Source organism: Anas acuta, chromosome 5, assembly GCF_963932015.1.
Source record: "Anas acuta chromosome 5, bAnaAcu1.1, whole genome shotgun sequence".
Lineage (NCBI taxonomy): Eukaryota > Metazoa > Chordata > Aves > Anseriformes > Anatidae > Anas > Anas acuta.
Genome location: NC_088983.1, coordinates 41,801,238 through 41,826,906, shown reverse-complemented (window position 1 = coordinate 41,826,906; position 25,669 = coordinate 41,801,238). Strand labels below are relative to the sequence as shown.

Here is a 25,669-nt window from a genome sequence, read left to right as displayed (position 1 = left end):
GATGAAATGGAAAAAGGTAAGTTAGCTGCAGTGATATTCTTATTCTCAGAACACAAACTTTTAAAATTAACATTTGGATATAAGCAAGAGCATATTATTTCATGTTTTTCTCTTGCTCAGTTGTCCTTTTAACTTAGGGATATTTTTTTGCCTGACTACTTTCTTCTACTCCCCCATAGTGAGAACCAAGCATTATGTGACAAAACCTGGGAGGAGAGGGAGAGAGAAAAAAAATAATAATAATTAAAAAAAAAAAATGCCTTTAGGCACAAAAGCTAGTAAATACAGCAAATTTCCAAAAGTTTTTTTCACTTAAATAAGATGGTGTTAATTAATGCTGATTTTAGCACTGCTTATCTAGACACTAAATTGCTTATAAAAGAGAGATTTTACCTTTTTTTTTTTTTTTTTTTTTTTTTTTTTGCCTGACAGAGCTATGCAGGTTATAAATAGCACCATAGTGAAACAATGACACCATGACAATGTGCCAGATGACAATTATATAGCCTAGAAATGGAACAGAAATGAATTGCATGTACAATATCTTCTCACATGCTCTCATTTTCTACACAAATTCTCTTTCCTTACCTATCCTGTAAAATAACATTAGTCTTGAAAGAGGAATATTTAACATAATGCAGAGTTACTTCACTTTGGAGATATGCTACCATAGATCTGGGGTTGGAAAGTGAGGGGTTGGGAGCAATTGCATTGTTGAAAAAAAATCTGGATTATATTCATTACATGTATTCAACATTAATTCTCTTTCTTCAATGGATTTATAATAAAAGGTTACTCCAAAATTTTATCATTAATTACAGGTACTGAAAGTATTTTGAAAACAACTGACTCAAGACATTGGTTGTGTTAAGTTTAGTTATTGATTTATTATTTAATTATCTCTTCTCTTTCACAGACTGAGAATGTTTTACTGTTTTTGCTTCCCTTAGCTTGCAGGGAGTAAAGTGTAGCTGAGAGCAACCAATCTGGAATCCTTTATTTATTTATTTCAGAAGTGTTAACAATAAAGCTTAATGAAGACAAAGCTTAGGTTGCAAAGAGGGTCTGCCTCACTTATCCTAACAAACATTTATAATTAACATTAATAATGATATGAAAGGAAGTTAGTTTGATTATTGTTACTATTATTCTGAGAATTAAAAATTCTCAGATGAATTGCACTTTGAATTAATCTCTGAGTATTCAGAGCAAACTTCAAGTACCTAGGAAGCTTATAAGCCTTCTCAGGAAGTTAGCATCACTAGACATTATATAGGTGTGTAGTAAAATCAATTTTCTTATATGAAGGAAAAGTAATTTATTCTTTTTGAAAGCCTAAAGCCCAAACATTTTTAAAGCACCTTTCATTACACATGGTCAAATCCTTAAAATATTGCATTGTAAATGCATTCACCTTTTTGTCTTTTTTTTTCCCCTAAATTTATTCTGTCTGTGTATATTGGCTACATACAGCTGTCGAATCAGCATTATTACTCTTTAAAGAAACCTGATGGTGCTGTCAATTGTGTTATTTGGTAAGTGATTTCTGGTATAAGTAAAATCATGGGATCAATTAGACTTCACCTTCGAAAGAAATACACTGGATATCTATTGCTTTATTTTTCTGTGCATATATATATATGCATATATATGTATGCTGGTTTTGACATATGTTGTTGTAGTGGGTTTACGTGGCAAAGTTTTGGTAGCAGGGGGCCATAGGGGTGGTTTCTGTGAGAAAGATCTAGAAGCTGCCCCATGTTTGGGAAGGGCCCTATTGTTTTCCAGATCTGAGCCAATAAGCAATGTTGTTTTGCGCCTCTGTGAGAGCATATTTAAGACAGGAAAAAAACGCTGCACCACACAGCAGCTGGGAGGGAGAGAGCAGTGAGAAACGGCCTTGCAGGCACCAAGGTCAGTGTAGAAGGAGGGGGAGAGGTGCTCCAGGCGCCGGAGCAGAAGTCCCCTGCGGCCTGTGGTGAGGACCATGGTGAAGCAGGATGTCCCCCTGCAGCCCATGGAGTACCACGGTGGAGCAGGGTTCCATGCTGTAGCCCATGGAGGAGACCACGGTGGAGCAGGTGGCCCTGCACCGATGGAGGCTGCCGCCTGTGGAAGACCCCTGCCCGAGCAGATTCCGGGCCGGACCTGTAGCCCGTGGAGAGGAGACCACGGGCAGGTGAGGAGCAGGTGACCTGGCAGGAGCTGCTGCCCGTGGGGGAGCCAGGTTGGAGCAGTTTGCTCCTGAGGGATGGACCCTGTGGTACGGACCTATATCTGGAGCAGTTCTGGAAGAGCTGCTGCCTGTGGGAAGCCCACGCCGGATCAGTTCATCAAGGACTGCATCCCGTGGGTGGGACCCCACAGCACAGGGGACGAGAGTGACCAAGAAGGAGTGGCAGAGAAGAAGTGCTGTAGACTGACCATAACCCCCATTCCCCCATTCCCCTGCGCCGCTCGGGGGGAGGAGGTGGAAGAGGGTGGATGGGGGGGGGGAAGGTGCTTTTGGTTTCTTTCCTTTGTTTCTCACTTCTCTAGCTTGTTAGTAATGAGCAATAAATCCTACTATCTTCTTATGCTGAGTCTGTTTTGCCCGTTACAATAATTATTGCGTGATTTTCTCGTCCTTATCTCAACCCTTGAGCCCTTTTCACATATTTTCTCCCCATTCCTCTTTGAGGAGGGGGAGTGAGAGAGCGGCTGTGGTGGAGCTCACTCGAGCTGAACCACAACAGTTGTCTGACTAGCTCCCTCAGGGAATGGTGTTATTAACCAGCTAACAAGGAGTGCAAAATTATCTATTGAGCATTTGATTCGTTGTCAGAATACACAAGCCCATTTCATCTGACTTTTTTCAAATGCTTGGAGGGGATGGGTACTACACAGTGTATGATTTGAAATTTTATTTTCTTAAATATAAGATAAAATTCAAAAGTTATTGAGTATACTTTAAAATTTGTTAAGCTTGCTACTGTTTTTTTACTGTATGCAGTCAGATACCTTTAAAAGTTTGAGATATTTACAGTGCTTGAACTGATCAAACTCCAAGGCTCTTCTCTCTGAAGTCTCTTCTCCTGACGGTCCAGGTGGGTAACAGAGGGTAAGTACACAGCTTCACAATGCTCGGGCCTCACCACACAAGACTGTTCCACCTCTAGCACAGAAATCCCCAGGCACCTGTACTGAGCCTTTGAGGACTGTTATTAGCTCAGGAAGCTAATAATGTTCAATTATCTCCCCATAAATGCACACATAAATATATATGTATATAGGTTACAGATACAGATATATACATAAAAACATATGTTCATTAAATAGGCTATGAATTTCATTCTTAAGACCACTGATTCGATTCTTTCTGCCTCTAAAGACAAGATTTACTTTATTGTCATTGATATGGGCAATGTATTTTACAGCTTTCAGATTGTAATTTGGATTCTGTCCAATAATCCTAATCATGCTAAAACAGCACATTCTCCCCTCACACATACTTTCCTATCTGTTCATCTGTCCAAGGAACCTGTTCACAGAAATTGTGACTAATATAATTTCCATGTAACCTCTAGCACTTGCTAACACTGGACCTCCTTTAGTGGTAACTAGTTAGCAGAGCCTATAGTTGATTTTATTAGAAACAGATTTAAATCTAGTCCTGAATTTAACACAATTTACTTCAAATATTAAGTTTACCATACAGAGAACTTTGACATTATTTTTAATTTGATGTGTTCTCAGAAAAAGCAGACAGATGGTAAACGGTGGAAAAAGGAAGGCAAAAAAAACAAAGGAGGGGGGGGGCAGGAACTCAGGGAATGTGCTTGTATTTGTATGTGCATACCTGTACTCAGTTATGGGCCCAGGCACTTGCACACACAAACAACATTCATCTGTCCTGCACGGTCAGCTGAAAGGCAAGACAGTTTGATCGCTGTTCTATTTTCTCTGCATCCTCCAGCATGTAGTATACCTTCAGTTATCTGTCTATACTATCTTTAAATCTTGTTATTATCAAGATGTTTCAAATATGATCTTTAACTTGAGGAAAATACATTTCTTATATGTTTTATGTTTTAAATATAAAATCACATATTGGTTTATGCTCAAAAAAAAAAAAAAAAAAAAAAAAAAAAAAAGGCCCATAATCATTGCCATGATAAAAAATGAAAAATGAAAGGTTTTCTGCAAAAACAAAAATTTTCAAAATCAGTTGGAATATTTTTCCATTCACAGATTCAAGTTGAATTGAACAAGAAGGTAATCTAGGAAGTGATTTAGGGAGGAATACTACAGAGCTAATAAAATATTCTCCAAGTGCTTTGTAGAAGCATCATAGAAGCATCCAATTCTGTCTGCTTTTTCTCCACTTTATCGTAAAATTTATTTTTCAAATAATTTATAGGTACAGATTGCTGGGTACTCTCAACTCCAAAGCTAGAAATAAAAAATAAAAAATAAAATCCACAGCTCTCATTGTTTTAAAATTAACTGTTATGAAAACACATTTCTAACAGTTCTGAACTCCTCACATTTCATACTCAGCCCAATGACCTTTAGCACTAGTCTCCACATGGCTATGATACTAAGCATTTAGTGATGATAAACGGAAAGGCATGCCACACAAATGATAGATAATTTGCTGTTGCATTCCCCATACCGTATTACAAATCACACTACAATTTCTGTGGTCAAGTCATGTCCATCATCAGGCCAGGCAGCAGGTGACATCACACCTGTGAACTCCCCTAGTAAGCATTACACATAGATCTTATCTACTGTTCAAGAGAAACCTGCAATTAGCGTATAAGCCAATCAGGTCTAATAAAATGTTACAGTCTTCATAGTCTCATAAGCAAGCACTAAGCAAAACCTTTTAAACCTCCTACTGGTGTCTAACCCACAGCATGACTTGAAAAGGACATCATGAGAACTTTAGGAAAATGTCACAAACTCTTCCAAGACCTCTGAGGTTCACTTGTGCTTCTTGCTGCATGTTCCAAAGCTTTCTGAAATATCTCTGGTATTGAAAGACAATTCTTCTTTGTCTCATTTTTAGGTAGGTATCTTTAAACTGGTCCCTGCACATCCTGTGACAATAAACTTTCGTGCATTTATTTGAGGAAGCTGAGCAGTTCTAATGTATCCTAGTATTTTGAGATTCTGATTTTACGCATACACACACACACCTATATATATACACCTTGATGTTATCTTAATTAGATTTGAATCAAGGGCTATTTCTTTTGGACTGTGTTTATTCTTAATTAAACACTGTAATTTTCAGTTGGAGATAAGACTTAGGGGAGATCTGGGTTTGCAGCTAGGGATATTACTTTTAATCTAAACAGGAAATTAATAAACATCAGAACATACCAGTGAAAAAACTGCTTTTTCTGCGAACACTAATAATTCCTATTAATTCTGTGTAGCAGGTTGTACACAATTTCTTTTTGTTAATCAATATTTATTAATACTGAGCACTTCCAGAAGAAAATATCATTCAGCACGGATGACAGAAACTATATTTTTATGTTAAAAACTTATTTGTATATTTTGAGAAATACCGGTGGAATCCTGCCAATTTATTTTCTTACTTATGCATGCATTCTTTCATCATCAGAAAAAGCAATACTGCTCATTTCATTCTGAAGCAAAAAGAAAACCAGAGTTACAGTCCTTCAAACAACACGCTGGGGATATGCTATATTTTTGTAGGATACACACTGCTCATTTCAGATGACTAGTTCCTGCCTTTATCTACTCTGAGTGAGGGTCTACCCCTACTGCTGCCAGCCCTCCACAGCCACCACCTGTGACTCTTCTGGCTGGCTGCTTGCCCACAAGGTAACAGCAACACCACTGGCTCTAGAGCCTGACCCTGCCACCTACCACATCCCCTGACTCACTTCGTTACTTGTAAACACAAGCTTGGATTTGCTATGCGGGGTTTTCTGATCTGAGGGCTCTGGCAATTAGCAAGAATAGCACTGCATGCAAGTGATTGCAGAAAACAATTCTGGCTTTAACTGTGCTGCAGCCTGAGAAATCCAAATGTCTGAGACACAGCTTCCCCCTCCACATAGTTCATTGTACCATGCACTTTCTTATGAGTTGTTATCACTATCTTGCACCTGTCAAGCCTTTAAATTGGCTAATGACTTTAGCTATGTACATGAACACCAGCACTTGTTGTTAGCAGCCTCGTTCATTCAGTTTATGCTATCTATCTTTAAATGTTATGTTTGAACATTTCCAGCCTGCTCAGCTTCCCATATAGTACTCAGGTGTCTGCATGGTCTTCTGTTAGTCCTGTGATGGACTACAGACATCCTGCTCATTACTCTTTTATCAAGCTGGTTATCAGTGACAGTCCTAGGTACTCCAGTGGTACAGCTGCACAGCTGTAATAGATTTCCTGCTTTCCAGGCCTGCACTTGGAGGCAATATTTCTGGGAAGCAGTTTATTGTCCGAAATTTGATTTTAAGAATCTTGTTTATCTCATGTACAAGCCACTTCCACAATCTCATCTGCTCCTGGAGAAAAGGCTAAATTTTGCTTTTGGATATTTGGATGTGTCTTAGGCCCGGATAGCCATCAGGAAGATCTCGGTAGCTCTGTTTCAGTGGAATTTCAGAATCTGGACCTCCCCTCTGATCCCACAGGACCACAGAATGTACGGAGAAGAAGCTCAGTGTCTTTTTTTCTGAGAACTCAGCCCTGCCAACTCTTGTGGCTCTGAAGAGACGTGCTTTGGCAGAATTATTGAAAGTGGTTTAAGACAGTATCACTTGCCAGGTTTAAGCTCTGTCTCCTGGCCAGAGACTGCTGTAAAGGATGTTTAGGTCAGAAGTGAGGTTAGTTAACACTGAGGTAGCAGAATATGGATTTGGGTAGGAGAGACAAAAATGCATGACCTGTTCTACTGTGAAGACAGTAACCTCTGTGAAAGAGTCTGGCATACTGCTGTGGGCACTAGGCTCTCAAATTTATTCATTTAATTCTACCAGACATCACTTGGCAGAACCCTTCGGCACTCAAAGTATTTTACATGGTTGATTGACAGATCTCTGTATGAGTTATATGTACATGTAAATGCACTTACTTGCCTGGACCTCTTTGGCACGAAGGCTGAAGTCTGTTGGACAGTTTTGGTGTGTTAATCTAAGTAATAAATATATCCAGTTGTAGGATGGGAGCAATGGCTTAGCACACATGCCACTTGGCCTGACAAGGCCCAAGGACATTGAAGAAGGCATTTTACAGAAACACTACAAGTCACTGTAAATGTTTAAACATAAACTGAAGTCCATCAACATAATTCAGCATTTCTACTAGCAACAGTTAACTTACCAAAAGTAAATACCATCAGATCAAAAGATGATGGGAGCAAAATTGAGACATATCTGAAAGGCCTGAGAGTAGCTGCGAAATTAAAAGCTGGATTTCAAGTTCTGCTCTAATTTGAAATATATCACCTGCAGAGAATCTACGGGGAAAGAAAAGAAAGAAACAACCACCACAAAACACTAGAATAAGAATAAAGGAAAAAAAAACATTGAAGGGCTGACAAGTGTCATTTTGATTGTTCCCAAAAGCATATTCAGCTTTTTTTCATCTTGGTTTCTGGCATTAGGCAATTAAATGACCTTCTCAGCTTGTGTTACTGTTCTATGTGGTTGTGGAGACATTAGCAAAGTTTAAAAGACTCGGTATTTATGTACTAGATAAAAATAGATCACATTTCTGGACATTCCCAAGTTTATCCTTCTGAAAAATGACAGTCATGAACTCTTGAAAGGACTCAGTATGGCAACAGTTCTGATTGTCCCTGCTACTATGTGAAGAAGTAACCTTGTTTGCAGCTTTGCCTCTTGGAACTGTGGCCTGTGTTCCCGTGTCCTTCTCAGGGCTGTGCATCCAGCCACAGGACCGGGAAGCCGGAGACATTTAGCTGTAACAGAAATTGGGCTCACTCACACAAAACAGATCTATCTTTTGGAAATTTATTCTTAAAAACTGAAGGCCACTGGGGGCTGAACATCTTTACATTTAAGATGAGGAGGAAGTAAGGCGTTTGTGGGTGGCTGTTGCCTCCAACAAAAGTTGATCGGCCTGTTTCCAAGACACCCGTGCAAAAGCTATTGAAATTAACATGAGTCATTCACTGGATTTCAGAGCACTTTTAAGGGAGGCCTGAAGGAGCAGCAGTATGTCAGACTGTAATGGTCTGAGAGACTGAGGCCCTTGTGAGCAACAGCCACTGCACTGCATCGGTAACCATTGGATTAAATGATGGGGACAAAACACACAGTGAGCAACCAATAACAGTACATTTTGTGTAACAAGCGGAAACTGTACTAACTACAGTTCACGTTGACAATCACACAAAAATGCAGTGTTATAAACATTGCAAAATACAGCACCAAAATATTTTGATACATGGAGAGTGTTTATTTTCATACTGGGCAGCACATTGTCTTTAAGCACTGGGTTCTCAGCGCTGCCACCGTGAAGAGTGGCAGCAGTCCCAGCTCTGTGGCATGGGGCCGGACACCTCATAGCACCAGATGCGGGGCGTGTGGCGACAAACTCTTTGCAGCCTCGATCTCTGGCTGTGGGCCGGGGTCTGATGCTCCAGCAGAACGTGATGGTGCTGCCCTCAGGGTCCCAGTGTGAGCCTGGGCAGTCGATCCCATTCTTTCCTGACGGGAGGTTCCCCGTCGGTGTTTCCGTGCTGTTGTTCCACCTGGGCGCTGTTTGGGCAGGCAGAGCCCGCCCCACACCGCCGGTACTGCGCTCCAGTTTTCCTGCAAAACTCACGAGAGCGCTAAAAGGCTGCTTAACCGAGTTGTTCGGTTAAAAAAAAAAAAAAAAAAAAAAAAAAAAAAGCTGCTTTAGCGAGTAACTCCGCTCCGCAGCTTTGTCCGCCCGAACTCCTGCAGCCGGGGCTCGGCGCTGACGTTGCCCGGCGAGGCTCCTTTGTCCCCTCCCCGCCGGCAGGTCCCAAACTCTGGTCCCAGCGCGTTGGTTTCCTCCCGCGGCCCGGAGCCTCTTCCTGTCCCCACTGCCGCCACCTCCACCGCGCAACGCCCGCTGAGCCGCCGGTTCGAGGCCGGCCCGGGCCGGGACCGGGGCCAGCGCCGGCGCCGAGGCCGCGTGCCTGCCGGCCGGCGGGGCTCTGTCTGCCGGCCGGCGGGGGTCCCTCGGTCGGCGGGCGGCGCGGATTGGCGCAGCCGGCGCACGTGGGGCCGCCCTCACGCCTCGGCGCTGGCAGCGCGGCGGCCGCCGCCACGGGAGCTCCGTGCGGGGCGGCGCGGCACCCGGCCGCGGCGAGGAGGGCGGCGGGACCCAGCCGAGCCGAGCCGAGCGCAGCCGGCACGAAGGTGAGCGGGGGGCGGCCGCGGCGCGCTGGGGGATCCCCGGGGGGAGCCCGGCAGGGTGGGCTGTCGGAGCACACCCCAAAACCTGCGCGACGCCGGCGGTGGGGGTCCCCGGGTTACCCCCGGTGAGCTGCTTCGAGGGGTGGAGGGCGGCGTACAGCCGGCCGGGAACGTTCAGAGGGATCGGCTGGGCTGCTTCCAACTGATGGGTTAGGGGTAACCTTGACAGCCCGGGGGAGCCGCCGCCGCTGCCCTCCCTGCTTTCTGCTCTCAGCGGCTCCGTTAATGGGAAAGTAAAACTTGGAGCGCCTGGCTGCTTCTGTCGGCATCGCCGGGGCACTGCCGCTGCTGAAGTCTGAAGTTCGAGGAAATATTATTGACCTTTATTTAGAGAAACGTGCGGGGCTGCTTTCACCTCGTTTTGCCCTCCGCCAGGCAGAGGAGTTTGCATTTCGCGAGTTGCATCCCTTTTAGAAGCCCTGCGTCTTTCCATAAATGTAAGCGAGCTTTCGGGATATCTCCAGCTTGGCTGTTTTCCCTTTATGAGTCAGAAACAGTGTTACAGCTTTTCATTGCTTGAACGGGATCCACAGCCCCGTGGCATTCCTTTTAAGAGTTTTAAGAGTTCCTGCTCATGCGGTGGGAATAATCTGGCATCTCTTTGTGTTTGGCGTTACTGAGGACAGGAGCAATCCTTTCTCGTTGAGCAAGGCTGGAGGATGTCAGCGTGGTGTCTCAGTTCTCTTTGGATTACAACATCTCCAGGCTGCAGCATCTAGTTATGGAAGAGATCTTGGTGCTCTGCCATCCCTCTCATAAGAGAGGGGCAAACAGGCAGCACTGAAATTGCACCTTGGTGGTGATGTACTCTTTTTCTAACAAGTCATAGGTTGCTTTTCCTTATATCACTTCCAAGCATACCTTGGCTCTTGAATTGTTCAGTGAGCGTAGTTGGTTTAAAGAGTCCTTGAAAACTCCAAATGTGGTGGGCTCTGAAGTAACAAACAAACAAACAAACAAAAAGACATGTTTGGGATAGCTTGAATGAATAATCACAATGATGAGTTGGTTTTCTTATCCTCCCCCCTTCCTCCTCCCCCCCCCCCCCAAATACAGTTTTACAGCTTCTTGCCCTTAGGAAGAATGATCTTCCTTGGGGATGATGGTACTCTGCTTGATACATTACTGGAGGAAAGCTCTCTTTCAGTAAAATGTTTTAGGGCCTTTCTACCTGGGGGGATGCAGTTACTGCATAGTTGTGCCACATTAATTTCCCTTGTGCACATTCTTGATTTACATTAAGAATATGCCTTAAAAGTTGGATGCTACCTTTTAAAGATGCATTAAATTAAATCAAGGAAAAAGGAAGCACTGTGACGTTTTCAAGGCAGGGTGAAAGCACTCCTTTGGGAGTTACCCCAAGCACCATTTTGTGATAGCTTCCTCAGGTGAAGGAATTGCCAGGTGGAAAAAGTCTTGAAGAACTGTGCTATGGAAAGTAGGTGTTCTTTTACCACTGTGTACGAGTGTTTGCTGTGGGGATTGAGACTGCTTTGAGTTACACATGTTGATTTCACATCTCCATTTTCTTTATCTTCACATTCCTGAGTGTCCCCTCCGTATGCAGTCTGGATCTGAACACTTTGAGTTAGGGAGGCATGATGAGAATGCAGTTGAAGTGTGCTATGGGAGGCCCAGGGATAGTAACTGCTTAGGGCTTTTTTTTTTCTAGATGTGGATTCAGATCATGTCACCTCTTTTTTGTGCATGTGTGATTTTTTACGAAGTAAGGATGTGTTTGAAAATAAGCTAACTGTAAAATCTTTAGTATGAAGGGGGTTTTGTCCCCTCCCAATTGTGTATTTGTTCATTATGTAGGCTACTCATACTAGAAGCTCACTTCCTAAATAAGAATCCCTCAGTAGATACTTTGTACTGTTGTTAGTGGATTAGAGCGTAAATTTTAGAGACCTTAAAAATACCTTTTATCAAAAATGTGCAGTTTTTAAAAAATATGGGACAGAAGATCTGTGTTGCATTATGAATAAAATCCTGTAAAAACAGATTCTATAGAGCAGTAGCCATAGGTCTGTTTTTTGAAGGAGGTAAGCTGTTTGAATAATAGTGCATTTGTTCTTTCTTCCTCTTTTCATCCTCTGTAACTTAACATTCCTTTTCAGTGTACAGCTGGTAAGTTAGCCTTGCCAAGGTTGTACAAAAGTGTTTTAATCACAGTTTTGGAAGCCAGTGTTTGGATAACATGATGATAGATGACAAATTAGTTTCTCCTGTTTTTAACCAAACAGGAATGCTCTAGCTAATGTGTATACAGAGACAAATCAAGTCCTTCAAGAGAACACTTAATTTTCATACTCTTGATTGGCAGTCTGTAGTGATGTTGGGGATTTGAAAAACAGATGAACTGAAAATCTGTGGCATTAATTTTTATCATAGCCAGATATGCCAGTGAATTCATTAATACACTTTTGGATATGACTGCAGCATGCAGTACTGTGTTAACTGTATATAAGTGTCTAAATTTAGTTGTTTGGTTTATTTCTTGTTGTTTGGAGTCAGGATACACAGACTAGGGCTATAATCTAAACTAGGATCTTAGCAGTGCTGATGAGTATCACCTGATTGTTTCTGGTAGTTTGTAGTATAACATTGGTTCTCTAACTTGGTTCTACAAGTCTTTAATTGAGAATAAGTAAACCTTTTTTTATTTTTGAAAAAGTATGCTGGTATCTGAGACAATTTTTTTAAATAATAACATCAATTACAAACAATATGTTAACAAGAGACAGAAAAGGCGTAAGTGTCATAGAGCATTTGAACTCTCATGTAAGTGGGGGAACTCTGGTTTAAGGGGACGAGGGAAGGGCAATGCCTCCTATTCCTGCCTTTTTCCTTTTTTTTTTTTTTTCTGCAATCCTCTGACTAAAGTGCTACGTCAGAAATGAATGATGGTTTCTCAGGAAGCAAATGTATTTTTAAGGCTATATATAGCAGAAATAAACTTGTGAAATGTATTCACTGAGTAATAGAGGGAAGAACAGAGACTAGACAATTTTTCAAAATCAGTGCATTCAAACTCTTTTAGACTCCTGATACCCTCCCGCCATCCCCAGAGGTCGTGTTCTGGAAATCTGTTTTCTTTCTCCTGTGTACGTTTCTTGAAGACCCAGTTGAGTTTTGTCATACAGTGTTTGTTGTGACAGCCCAGACTACATAGCTGAACATTAAGGTAAAGCTTGGGCATGTTTTTCCATCCCAATCTTAGGCAGACATCCCCTGCACCTGAGTTCTTTGACTTTGAAACACAGAATGATGCTGTGGGGCTTCTTTGTCACAAGTATGAAAGGTCCTAATTCCTTGCCAGTTAGGATTGTGTGACTGTAGATTAGCTCAAGAGTGTTCTCTTTTCTTCCTTTCCCTTCCATATTTTTTATTAGGCAAATAGTATTGGGAAAAGCATCTTGGCTGTCCTTGAGTGCTGCAAGTTTGGGAGCAGTTTGGACTGCAGTGCTCCTGGAAGGGTGGGCTGTAGTCTTTGGAAGATTTCATAGACATTGGATTTTTTTTATGCTTGGAAGATCTACCTTTGACAATGTTAAGGCAAACATATTTAACTTCTGAATTTTTATATGCAGATTTCAGTTAGTGATAATACAGTTACAGTAACCCCAGGGAAAAAAATCTAGACATTTCTGATCTGTAACATTTTGATTTCCATAATAAAATAAGGATTATGAGAGCTCAGTGGAGCAAAATTATGATTGCTCAGTGGAGCAAAATTCATACCAGTGGTTATGAACATGAGTTATTAAAGGTTTTAGTGTCATGAGCTGATATAGATCAAAGTCCAGCACTTAAAGGCGTTTCTTTCTTGCCCTTTAAACTTGGTTCTATTCTCGCTGTGGGCATGAGAGCAATGCCAGCTCCAGGAGTTTTCTTTTTTTTTTTTTCCCCTGTGCCTTGGCAGAATAGCTGGCATGGTAGACTTTAGACACTTTCTCTTCATTATCTTTTCCTAGAGATCGCATGTGATTTTACATCTGTGAAGTTTCCAAGTAGCATAAAACTCAAGTGATGTAATTACAGCTAGATTTGTTAATGACAGGGGGAAAAAGCAAATTATATATGTCTGTATGAAACACTTCAGATGGAGAGACTTTGCAAAGCAGTTTTCAAGGTAGGTTCAGTTTGTCTTGTTTCCACATAAACCAGTTCAGCTAAACCTGCCTTAGTAATAAATAGTAAATGTGCATGGAGAGGAGTTAACCAACTACCACTCCAGTTAAACTGAATCAAAACTAACCTGGTTAAGTGATGAATAAAGTTGTGCTGGAAACAGTTCATTTTGCGTGAAGCATTGCTGTAAAGTAAAGTTAGAAATAGAATTTTTATAAAATTCGGTGTTTGTCTGCAGTTAATCTGTGGAAAAAAGTCCTGTAAGTATTTTTCCTTTCTTCTTGGTAACTGTGCTGGTCAACAAGCTTGTTATTTATGGAGTTTGGTTTTGAGTCTCCTTTTCACAGATGATTCTTTGCTATACATGCTGGCTGTCAGAAAGCATTTTTCATATCTTGCAATTAGTTGATTATAGAATGAAAAGAGTAATTCCCTAATTTGGCTCTACTTTTTTTTTCAGGATAGTAAAAGTGCAAAATTGGAAAGTGTTTCAGTTCCACTTCAACCTTGCTGGTGTAATTTTGAGGAAGGGAAGAGCAAACATTTGGCCATATGCAATCCACACTTGGAAACTCCCTCTTGGCAGTTAGAAGTTCAAGGATGTTAACAAGCTGTCTCTTGAATCGTTTGCTTTGTGGGCCATTATGCAAGGACATCAACTTGCCCTCTTGATTTAAAGATGCTTAGGTAATCATTAGTATTAGTATAGAGAAAGAAAAGATATAATCAATTAATTACTGGCAGATTTCAGATGGTGGATTTCTGTGAGTTCATTTATTTTCTTGAACTTGTATGGCAGTTTCCTAATGCTGTAATAAAGAGCAACTGAATATACTGATATGCACAGGGGTTAGTGACTAATCTGTTAGCAACTTTGTGATTTCTGTATAAAACACTTCAATTAGTTTTATAGGGAATTCATTCACTGTGGGTTAACAAACAGTTCTGTAATCTAACATTATACACTTGGTTACTCTGTGGGACACACTGTTGGGGTCTTAGTCTTTCAGTCTTGTTGCATTGAAGAACAGATGGGTTTTCAAAGGAGGTGTGTTCCATTTACTCCTAGCAATGCAAAGGACTTCTTACCGGCTTCGTGGTGGCCCTCAGCTCCTTGCTGATACGCAGCTTCTGTACCTTTTGTTGTTACTAGTTCTTTCTTCACTGAATGCAAGTTATGTGATGCAGAGAGACAAAAAATTGTCTGGTGTCAGTATGCATCTTTCCACTGGGAATGACCAATAAAAGAACATATCTTCAGCTGTCTTTTGTCTTTGAAAGCCAGATTTAGAGGTAGATATCAAAACTCAGAATTCGCACCTTAGTTTTATTAATTTTAAAATATATATCTACACAAAAGTGATTGCCTGAAGAAAGCAATATGACATAAAAACATAAAAAGGAAGATCACAGAATCACAGATGGGTTGAAAGAGACCTCTGGAGGTCATCTTGTCCAGCCCCCCCGATTGGTTCTTGTTTTTGAGATGATTGGAATTTGTTTTGCAGATCTATCATACCTTTCTCTTTAGAAGAAAAGCTGTGCTAAGATTAGCTTTTGTTTGTTTTGTAGGATGTTGAAAGGAAATTGCTATTTGTAAATTTTGATGTTGACTGGTTCAGAGAGAATAACAAACCTAAGAGATTTTGTTTTGTTCTTTTCCCAGTGCTTTGTATACAGATTGCCAACTGAGGTCAGGGAGGCATTCACAAACAGCATGGAGTTTTAATTTACCAGATCTGAAACTTTCTGAAGTTATCTTTTTTTTTTTCTGAGCCATCTTAAACTGGGAACTTCCATTATACCACAGGTGACTTTCAGAAACAGTAATATTACTTCCCTCCTGCCTCCCTGTGGCTTCTGACCTTAATGCGTTGCTCTCATGTTAGGAGGTTGCATTAACAATCCACGTTGTATTAAAAGTGGTGGAAGAGTGATTTCATTTCTAGACAGAATGAATGAAGTTCTTAGTTAATAGACCTGAAACTGTGAAATAAACAAATTACTTATTTTTATCGCATTCAGTACAGATGTTCAATTACAATATCAACACACTTCCAGTATGCCCTTTGGGGAAGGATTATTCTTGACTGATTTTAATTCAACCTAACAAAAATGAAACCATGTGTCAGTTTACTTAAATTTTAAAAACATCAGTTTCACTGTAGCCTGTATATACTTGCAGCTGTTCAGAAGTGTGTGTCAGAGCAGCAAAGAATGGTTCAGTGCTGTGTCAGGTGCTGGATACTTCCTGCATCATTGGTAATGTAGTAAGGTTTGTATTTGAAAAATGCAACCCAAAGTGAATATGTATGTGTGTTTATTTTTTTTTTTTTATTTCTGTACAACAAACTAATCTGAGTACATTATGTTAGCAGACGGAGGTTGCTTTAAGGTAAGATATTTAGGTCACTTTCAATTTACCAGGGCCTGAAGTATACATTTGTAATTGGTTGTGGACAATTCTGACTTAACTCTTACAGAAATTAAAGAAGAGGCTGTAGTTGATTTGACTGGGAACTGAACATAGTACCTGGGCGTGTTTCATCCTGTGGAGTTGCTTCACTTTTCTAGCTCGTATGGTTTTAGGTAGGTTTCAGGCAGTGCTTTAGTATGTAAATATGGGACTAAGTGATATGCATTTTTCAAATGCTAAGATGGTAGTTATGTAATCTGTTCTTGAAACGCCCAAATATACGATTAAGGATTGTTCTCATGATGATGATTTGTACCATATGAAGGTTTTCATTACCCTGTAATAGAAACAAAGTGCATTTGTGGTTCAGTCTGTGCTTAAAATTTGAGTCCTTTATGTCAGGCCTTGTCTTGCACTGCATGTTATGAGTTTATACTGTGACACCTAATTATCTCCAGGTCTATGGTGTCTGTGTTTCCTGTCTAGTCAGTGGAAGTAGTTGGAAGCCTTAAGGGCATGAATTGGAGCATTGTAGTGTTTCACAAAATAGTAATGGCATTACTTCAGTAAGCAGTGTGAGAAAGCATGGGCAGAAATAGCTTTTATGTGAGTTGGGAATAATCATAGAATCATTAAGGTTGGAAAGGACTGGGTTCTGTCCTGTTTACACATGTTAGCCCACCACTCTCCATGTAAGCCCCAAGTTGATACTGAGTTGTGAGTGGTTCTTTTTCCCAGCTCTGTGGATCCGCTGCTGGGCAACATCTCTGTTTGAGCTGGGAAAGCCTTATGAAGGTAAGAGAATTCATTGATCTATGAAGCTTCTTTGAATTATACTAGGACTGATAATTTATATTTAATGCCTTGATGGGATTTCAGATATTATGTTTAATATTTAAAAGTAAAAGTAAAACCTATGTGTCTTGTGGTATTTTCACTATAAGCACTTATCTGACAGAAGATTAATATACCAGCTCTTATAGGAGTGAGAAACTAAAAGCTTATACTTTGATTAAGAAATTTAGTAAATGTGAGCTTTGTATAGGGCACCCTTAGATCATCAGAAGAATCAAGTAAAAGATTCAGGTTCTGTTCAGTTGCTAGGCAGTGTTTCAGTTGGGGGGGCAAACAGCATGTGGTTAAAATTTTAAACACTGGTAGTTTTCTTTTATTTATTTGCAAGTCATGAGCTTTAGCCTTCTAAAAAGAGAACTTTAAAGATACCAGATGAAAGCTGACAAATATCTTGATACTATCATCTTATTTTCCATGAAAGAAAAAAAAAAGTGTACATGTGATATGTGTACACACACATATTAGTCTTAGTCACAGGTAAAATAAAACTGTTTTTTTTTTTTTAATGTTGTCATTGTGAAAGAGCCACTGATAGTTTTGAATGGAAGAATATCCTATTCCTAGTTACTTGTGTATTAATCTACTAATGCTTCTTACAGAAGTGACTACTTATGCATGAGAGTGTGCAGAGGTCTGGGCTTAGGTAAAGCTTGATCCTGGTGTCACTGGAGTGTAATTACAATGCTCTCCTGTGGTTATTAGGTGGGTGACAAGAATGTTTGCAACTCTGCTTCCCCTCCCTCTCCACTAACTAATTAGGGAGCTGACTGCTTTGTGGATGTTTGGGTAAATGAAACTGGGAATTCTCCAGTGATACCAGACGCTCGTTTATTTGATGTTTGTCCCCTATGGAAGCTTGTGAAGCCGTGTACTGTCAAGTCAAGATGCTGAGTTACCATATGATTAGATGCTTGTTTTGAATAGTAATAGCTGAAGTGAATGATATGCAATCTTCAAATTATCTACCTGAAATCTTTGGAGAGACTTTAAGTACTGTTTTTTGTTTGTGTGCAGAAATAATATTGTTATTCATTCAAAAGCTAGCTATGTACAGTTTCGGATTTGTTCTTTGTTTTGTATTGATTTACTGGGAAAAGTGGAGGGAGGGGGTTGTCTTTGCCAGCAGTCCAGGTAGCACTTTGAATGCTAAGTGGGCCTTCCCTACAGCTCTCCTCTGGAGAAGTAATGGGGCTGAGGAATGCAGCTGTGCAACATGTAGTCTGAGTGTTCATCAGTGGCTGTCACCTGGGGTTGCACAAGTGCTTCCCAAATGCCAAGTTTTTCAATACATCCGGGAGCTAGGTGTGGTTAACCCCAGTTTACTGCTGAAGTGCGTGACCTTACATGAGTTGTTTAGGGTCATGCCACTTCAGTCATAATCCATCATTCTTTTTCCATTTTTAAAGATTGCCATTGTATCAGACTTAATTTTTATCTTTTTAAGCAATCCAGAAAAAGACTTGAAGTGCACCTCAGTGAGCATTTGAAGTCCCTTGGTATTTGAAGCCATGGATTTATGCCATGTAGAACCTTGCCCAGTTGATAATACAAACTTCTTCCGCTTTCCATTTTATAACAAAACAGTTATTTATGTTTCTAGAATAAAATAGGCAATGGTGTATGTGGACTACTACGTTTCCTGCATGTGTCTGCTGTATTTTGCTCTGTCATCTGACCTACTTTGTGTAGATACCCTGCACAAGAAGGAAACAAATTTCGCAGGTGCAGCAATAAAAGCCACCCATGTGAACGCTTAGGTGTGGGTATTTCTTAGTGACTTGTTCCTGATTTGGTAGCCAGAATTAAAGGAGTGCATTTGCTCACTTCCTGCTGTTGACACAGCAGTAAATCCAGAGTTAGCTTTCTGTATGTTCCTTCCATTATGCAGATTTATGTCATGTTCTTGCAACACAGGCTTCCCTGAACTTCAAGACATGTTTTGAAGTTAGTCTCATGCTTTGATAAGAGAGCTCTTATCTGTTTCTGCCTGTTTGTTTCAAACCCATCCCTTCCAAAAGGTGTCATGAGAAAGATGTGACAGTTTTTCTCCCTCCAATATTGAAAGGGAATCCTGCTTTCCTGAAAGAGTGAAAAATGTACTTTTGCTGGTAGTGAGAGAGAAATATCCTTCTTATTTCATTGTGTGCTAACATGAGAGTAGTGGGGATCAAAAAAGTTTAACCTGAATGGTGATACAATGTCTTGTAATAAGCTCTTCTGAATAAATTGTTCTGAAAATGGCAGATACTATAAGACTTGAGAAAATACAGCAGTCCCACTGTAAACACAACCAAGATAGAAGGAGGTGAGAATTCAGTACCTCAGGAACACAAGACAAGTGCATGAAGAGCCTTTATCACACTGAGGTATGGAAGCTGGTAGGGCTGTTTATCTGACTAATGAACCAGTGGCACTGGTTCAGCTGTCCTTCTCAGCAATGATTATTCCCATGACCTGGGCCTGCATGTTACCCTGTCTAATCTCGCTCTTAACATCTTCAACCTTTATCATTTTCACTACTCTTTCAGTAGTTCTCATCATTTCATTTTGTTCTTGTCTTTTGAATGTGTCTTTAATTATCAGCCTGCTCTCTTTCAGACGTCATTTGGTGGTCCCCTGTGCCTTCTTAAAGGACTTTGTATGTGTGTATTTCCCTGTTGTGTTTCACCTTGAGCATAAAATTCTGCATCTGTGGAGAGAAGATTTTGACTAGAGATTGATTCTTCCATGGACAAGCTAGTCCTCCTCTGCTCCCCTCCCCTCCCCTCTCCCACCATACTCCTTCATACTTCTTCAGCTTATCTTAACGCTGTCTTTTAGGAAGGGGAGAATGTGACTTCTCTAGCTCTTTGTTTCTCTGTGGTTTTCACTTCTCTTCTCTTTCACATTTAATTTTTTTTTTCTTTCTTGTGGGAGGTGCATAGTTTAAATGAAACAAAGTTGTTGGTGATAAGGGATGGAAGGCAAGTGTTCTGTAAATACCACTGTGGTACATTCTGTGTCTTTCCAGATCTGCTACACTGTAGCAGGAGGTTGTGAAATATTTTACACTCATTGAGTAAATAGTAGCTGTTAAAATAAACACCCTTATCCAGGTCTGGGTAGCTTTTTCTAGAAAAACCTTGAACAAAAAGCTGGGAAAATAATATATAGAGTAAGGGGTTGAATTTGAGAATGCAGAATGGACAGAGGGCCCTGGAGATATGTTAGATAGGTAACTAATGGTTGTTCCTTCTGCTATATTGGAGCAAAAGAAGTCAATGCAGTGCTATTGTGGAAAGGTGAAAATAGAAATACGTGTTTGTTAAAGGAAAAGACAAATTTTGGATGGTGAGTGTTTTTTTTTTACCTCTAAGTGTAGTGTTTACAAGTCTAAGATAGTATGTACTTTAATACCATGCAGAGTATTCTCTATCTATAAAGCCTAAAATTGGATTAATGCAGATGTAAAGACAAGAGAAATAGACCCGTTAGTTATCTTTTAATCTTTCATTGAAAGGAGCAATTGATTTCATTGTAAGATTATCTGTATCACAAGGTACAGGGTACTGAATAGCTGCCTCATGCACTTGTTAGCTTTTTCTCTTGTTCCAGGAAGTCTGAGCACTTTAAACACTGTTAATATATTCATCATACTTATATATTTTTATTAAGAAAATTTCTATTTGTTACCCATAGCAATTTATTTTACCATACATATGTAAATTAATTAGACATCATCTATTTCTGAGACTTCTGCTTTTTTAGAGAGAAACTCATATCTTTTCATGTCTATAATGTACTTTTTTTTTGGTGTTTTATGTTTCATTCTAGTTTGAAAAATAGTCCTTGAATTGAATATGGATTTTCTAAACTTAGGTATCTGTAAAAATCTTCTCTTATATAGATTATGAAGCTGAATAAAACCAATGGTCAATTTGCAGAGCTTCACTTTTAATATTAATAGTACACAAAAGAGCTTAGAACAGAAGTAACCTGAGATAAATTCTGGATTGATAATTTGAGTGCTGGTAAATGATTTATTGATTGGGTTGATTGAGAAAAGACACATTTTTTGTCTTTGGACTGAACAGAGAGCTGAGGCAATAAGTATTTCTTGGAAGATTTTTTTCTGAAGTTTTATTAACACTGTATCCTTACTTGATTCCAGATGGAATTTTTCAGTTCTCTTTGGGATTTCTATGAAATTGTTCTTTCTACAGCAAGCAGATATTCTCTAATCTCAAGTATATAAATGATGCTAGAATTGTCAAGCTGAGCGAGCAACTTAAAATAATGAGTTGCAAAGAATTCAAAGTATGCATCTGGCTATTAGGGCCATACCCACACTTTTCTGATATCATCCTTTTTTGAAAAAATCTCTCTCTCTTCACTTACTGTGCAGATGGCCATACAAAAGATTGCTCTTTCAAGAGAGAATGAAACGTCACTAGGCATAGTAGCTAAAAGCACAAAATGCACTTAACTCTGTCCTTCTCAATCTCTAAATCTCTCTGTCATGTGGATTAAAAAGCAGCTCTCATACAGATGAATCCTTTGACAAATTGATATCCTTGTAAAAATTAAATGAAAGCCTTTTAAGAAGTTGCAAGAGCAATGACTGTATCATTCTGTCTGCCTGCACTCGTGTATACCTTGTGTTATAGATACCGATTTTCCCAGAGTTGCCTGTCTTTTTTTTTTAACAACACTTTGTGTATGAAATTTTCTTGGAGAGACAGAAGATTCTCAAATGGAAGATTCATTGAAGAGTTATTCTGTTCTTAAAACTTGACATAATCAAATCTTAGAAAGTGACAACTGTCATACTAATATAATATGTATTAACATATTAATGATTATATCTGTGATAAAAAATATGGTTGAATCTTCCTTGCATTGGGAAGGATACGTGTGCTAGGAAGAGATGATAAATGTAAACATTTATCTTTGATGCTTTAAATATCTGTCCAAAGATCTCTGAGGAATTTTTCCAGTTGATGCACACAGTGGGCACAGAACATCATTAACCTTTGTCATGCTTTTAGCCCAGCAGGCAGCTAATTACCACACAGCCGCTTACTCACTTCCCCACAGTGGGGTTGGAGAGAGAATCAGAAAGGTAAAGTGCAAGAACTCATGGGCTGAGACAAAGACAGTTTACTAGGTAAAGAAAAAGCTGCACACACCAGCAAAGCAAACTCAGGAGTTCATTCTCTACTTTCCATCGGCAGGCAGGGATTCAGCCACTCCCAGGAAAGCAGGCCTCATCTCACATAATGGTTCCTTGGGAAGGCAAACTCCATCCCTCCAGACATTCCCCTCTTCCTTTCTTTCCCCCAGCTGTTATTGCTGAGCATGTCACCATGTGGTGTGAGACATCCCTATGGCCAGTCTGCGTCAGCTGTCCTGGCTGTGTCCCCTCCAGCTCCTTGTGCACCCCCAGCCTCCCCAGTGGCAGGGCAGCACAAGAATCAATGTCCTTGTCTCTGTGTGAGCACTGTTCTGCAACAATTAAACTATTGCTGTGTTATCTCGACTATTTTCATTCAGAATTCAAAACACAGCATCATACCAGCCTCTGCAAAGAAAACTAGTTCTATTTTAGCCAAAAACATGACAACATTAAAGAGACTTCTTCCTATAGTACAGGATCTGATGAATTTGACTCCAACGAATGCATGATAGTTCAGGGTTCTCCTCCTCTCAAAGAAATCTATTTCTCTGTTTTTAAAAGTCTGTTCTGTCCCCATTGCAGGCTTGTCTTCCTGGGAAAATATAGTTCTTTTCTTTCTTCCTATTCCAGTTTCATTCTCCTTATCCTGGTCATGCAACTGAGTTACTTTTATCTCTTTTTCCCTCCCTTCACCAAATCTCACTTTAGAAAGGATGGTTAAGAAGACTGTAGTTGCAGCAGGATGCCTCCTCAGATTACAGCATGATTATTCTGAAATTTTATTACTAAAAAGAAGACTTCAAATTAAAAGAAAAGTGTTAAGCTATCAGCACAAATAATGTTTAAGATGATGTAGAGTATCATGCATGTTAAGATGAAGAATATTGATCGCAAAACAATATTAACAACAGTAATTGCAATAGGATTTTAACAATTCTAGGATTTTCTAGCTTATGAAAACTTAGTTGAAAATGCTTTTGTTTTGACTTCAGCTTACATTCTTACAGCTGTTTGCCCTTCTCACTGTATAGTACCCTGATAGTGCTCAAAAATCCCTGAGTTGAGCCATTTTTCTTCCCTTTCAGAAGAGAACAGAGAAGACAATTGTTTTGTGTGAATACAGCTCTAGAACTGCGTACATGGAAATACTAGATCTGAATTGTTCTTATTGCAGTTGTGAGAAGGCACCAAAGTAGTAAATTCTATTGTGCAACAGTAAAGACAGCTAAAGGACAGTAAACATTTAGGTTTTCTCTTGAATCAGATGTGTATTTTTTATTTAACAAGGCTTCATGCTTTTGGAGTGGAAGAGTGGGGAACTTGGGGCAATTCTACGGTGAGGAGCAATTTGAGTTTCTATGTATACCTTTTTTATTTTTTATTTTTTAAACCTTGGATTTGCTGGTTGTCAAATACCTTGCAGCAGTTAATGTATTTACAAAAGGTAGAAGGAATACCACATACATCTTGAATGCTTAGCAAACATTTGTCCTTTACTTTAGACAAGCTCACAAGTGTCAGAATAAACTTATAAGGCTCCAAATGTGCTGGTATACTAAAAGCATTAGTAACCTCAGCTGGAACACAGCTGTACGAAAGCATCTGAATATTATCCTTCTATGAAAGGACAGAAGCTAAACTATAAAATAACGTATATATTTTACCCACACTGCTGCACAGGGTCACTGCAAAGCAATCCTTCTGAGCTGGATTGTAGGCAATGTCAAGATGATAGGAAGGTAGGTATGAGTGGTGAAGAAGTACCCCTGTTACTGACAGCTTTTTCTCTGCAAAACAGGGAAATCCAGTTTGAACTACTGAAAGAACTGGGGTAGGCACAGTTCTCCTGACTTCTTAAAAAATAAGATTCTGAGGAGGGCAAGTTGTCCTTCCAGAAGGCAGAGAAAACCTAGTTGCAATAGAAGGGCCTAGTTTTTCCTGCTTGTCTGTGAAATGTAACTAGCATCTCTGCAGTTCAAGGAAGGAGAAGAGAGAATTGGGCAACATCTTTGTGAGAGCTGTGGAGTCCACAACAACTAGGTTTGAGAGTGTTGTAAGAAACAATTCTGTAATCTGATGACAGAGTATGTCCAGGGAACAGTGCTGTGCTTTAGCTTGGGGTCTTCTCAACTTATGAGAATGAAAAACAAATTACATGGGCTCAAGGGGAAAATACAATTTATCAGACTTCATTGTCATTGAGGACAGCAGTAGTAGCCAGAACTGCTTGTTGATTTCAAGCAAACTAGGTAGTGTCATTTTATGTGATTCTAGGTCTTTTGGGATTTCTAATCTTGTTTATGAAACACGGGTAGCTTGAGGAGGTTGTGGGTGTGTGTTTCACATGGGGCCTTTTCTCCCTTTCTCTCATCTACTCCCTCTCCATTCATATTTTGAAGTTACACCAGATTTTTACTGCGAGCTTCATTCATAAGTGGCTGCACATGTGTAGGCTTCACCTCTCCTCCCTACTGAAATAACGCTCAGGAAAGTAAGGTAATTATTGTGCTCACTGAAAGTATGTTGTCAAGTAATAGCAACAAGACCATTTTATTAAGGCTTAAAACTGTGCTAGGTTGCTCTCTCATCAAAACACTCTTCTTCAAAGAAAACAGATTTTTAGTTCTCATTTTATGAAGTATTCAAAAATGTAGTCTACTAGCATATTTGAATTGGAAGAAATAGGCTCAACAGTCTGGTTAGTTAAGTATTTTTCCTGGAATTAAAGTTATGTAAGAAATGGCAGCTGGGACACTTCTCTGTTACTGCACCTCATTCAGGGAGCACACCCAAAAAGTCAATAAACTCAGACTAGTGTGGATCCGAGCAAGTAATGTTCCAAGGTTATGGCATTCAGATAAAATGCTTTGCTCCTAATTCTTTTTCTTCTATACCACCTGCAAAGTGCTGAAAAAAATGTTACATACATTAAAAAAAATTACATACATAAATTGGGCTTTTAGATAAATTATTTATTCACCTATATCAACTAAAGTTGCTATCCATTCTTTCCTGTATGTTGAGATAGAGAGAAATTTGGGGGGTTGAATTGTATTAAAATACAATGTACAGGTAGTCCTTTATGGAAAGGGGTCTGCTGAAAAAATTGTCAGCCAATGGGTAGGAAACTGGTGCTGAGGCTTGTTAAAGGATATGGATTGCTTAGGGCATTCCTCAAAAGTGTATCTAAATAGTAAGCACAGGTCAGGAGTTACAGCTCAACTGATTTGGAGTAGAGATATTGAGCAGAATGTACTACTCATGGTAAAAAATTATATTTCCTTTGTGTCTGAATTATAATAATGGCAAAAGGTACAGAATGTTGGTGCTGATTTAGCATAGAGGCTAACTTTATTCTAAAACTACATAATAAGAAGCAATGTTGCAGTAGCACTGAGGAAACAAACAGTTCCTGGCAGACGCTAGAAGGAATTATATTGATAAAGTTAGTTGTGTGAATTTATTTATTTATTTATTTATTTATTTACGAGGTGGAGGTTGTGGTGCCTCATAAAGGAAGATCTCTGAAATTTTCTGTTAATGTGAACAACAGTGAGACTTCCAGGATATGGTTCTCTAAAAATTCACTCTCATAAGGCAAGTGAATGCTTCATTGCAACCATTTTTTATTTTTTTTTAGTCTTTTGATCTACAAGTCAGTAGACATCAAT

At 39.7% G+C, this 25,669-nt stretch overlaps 1 protein-coding gene across 3 annotated transcripts in view; it reads left to right on the top strand.

Annotated features, from left to right (window-relative positions):
* Positions 1 to 8,671: 8,671 nt before the first annotated feature.
* The window catches only part of STXBP6 (syntaxin binding protein 6), a 111,927-nt gene continuing 94,929 nt past the window's right edge, over positions 8,672 to 25,669 (top strand). The window contains exons 1-3 of one of the 3 annotated variants that reach the window (XM_068684375.1): positions 8,672 to 9,381; positions 12,482 to 12,625; positions 14,033 to 14,259. The gene's annotated coding sequence lies outside the window, so the exon portion shown is untranslated. The remainder of the gene's footprint in view (positions 9,382 to 12,481; positions 12,626 to 14,032; positions 14,260 to 25,669) is intronic. The other 2 variants (XM_068684374.1, XM_068684372.1) reach the window with 2 other exon arrangements.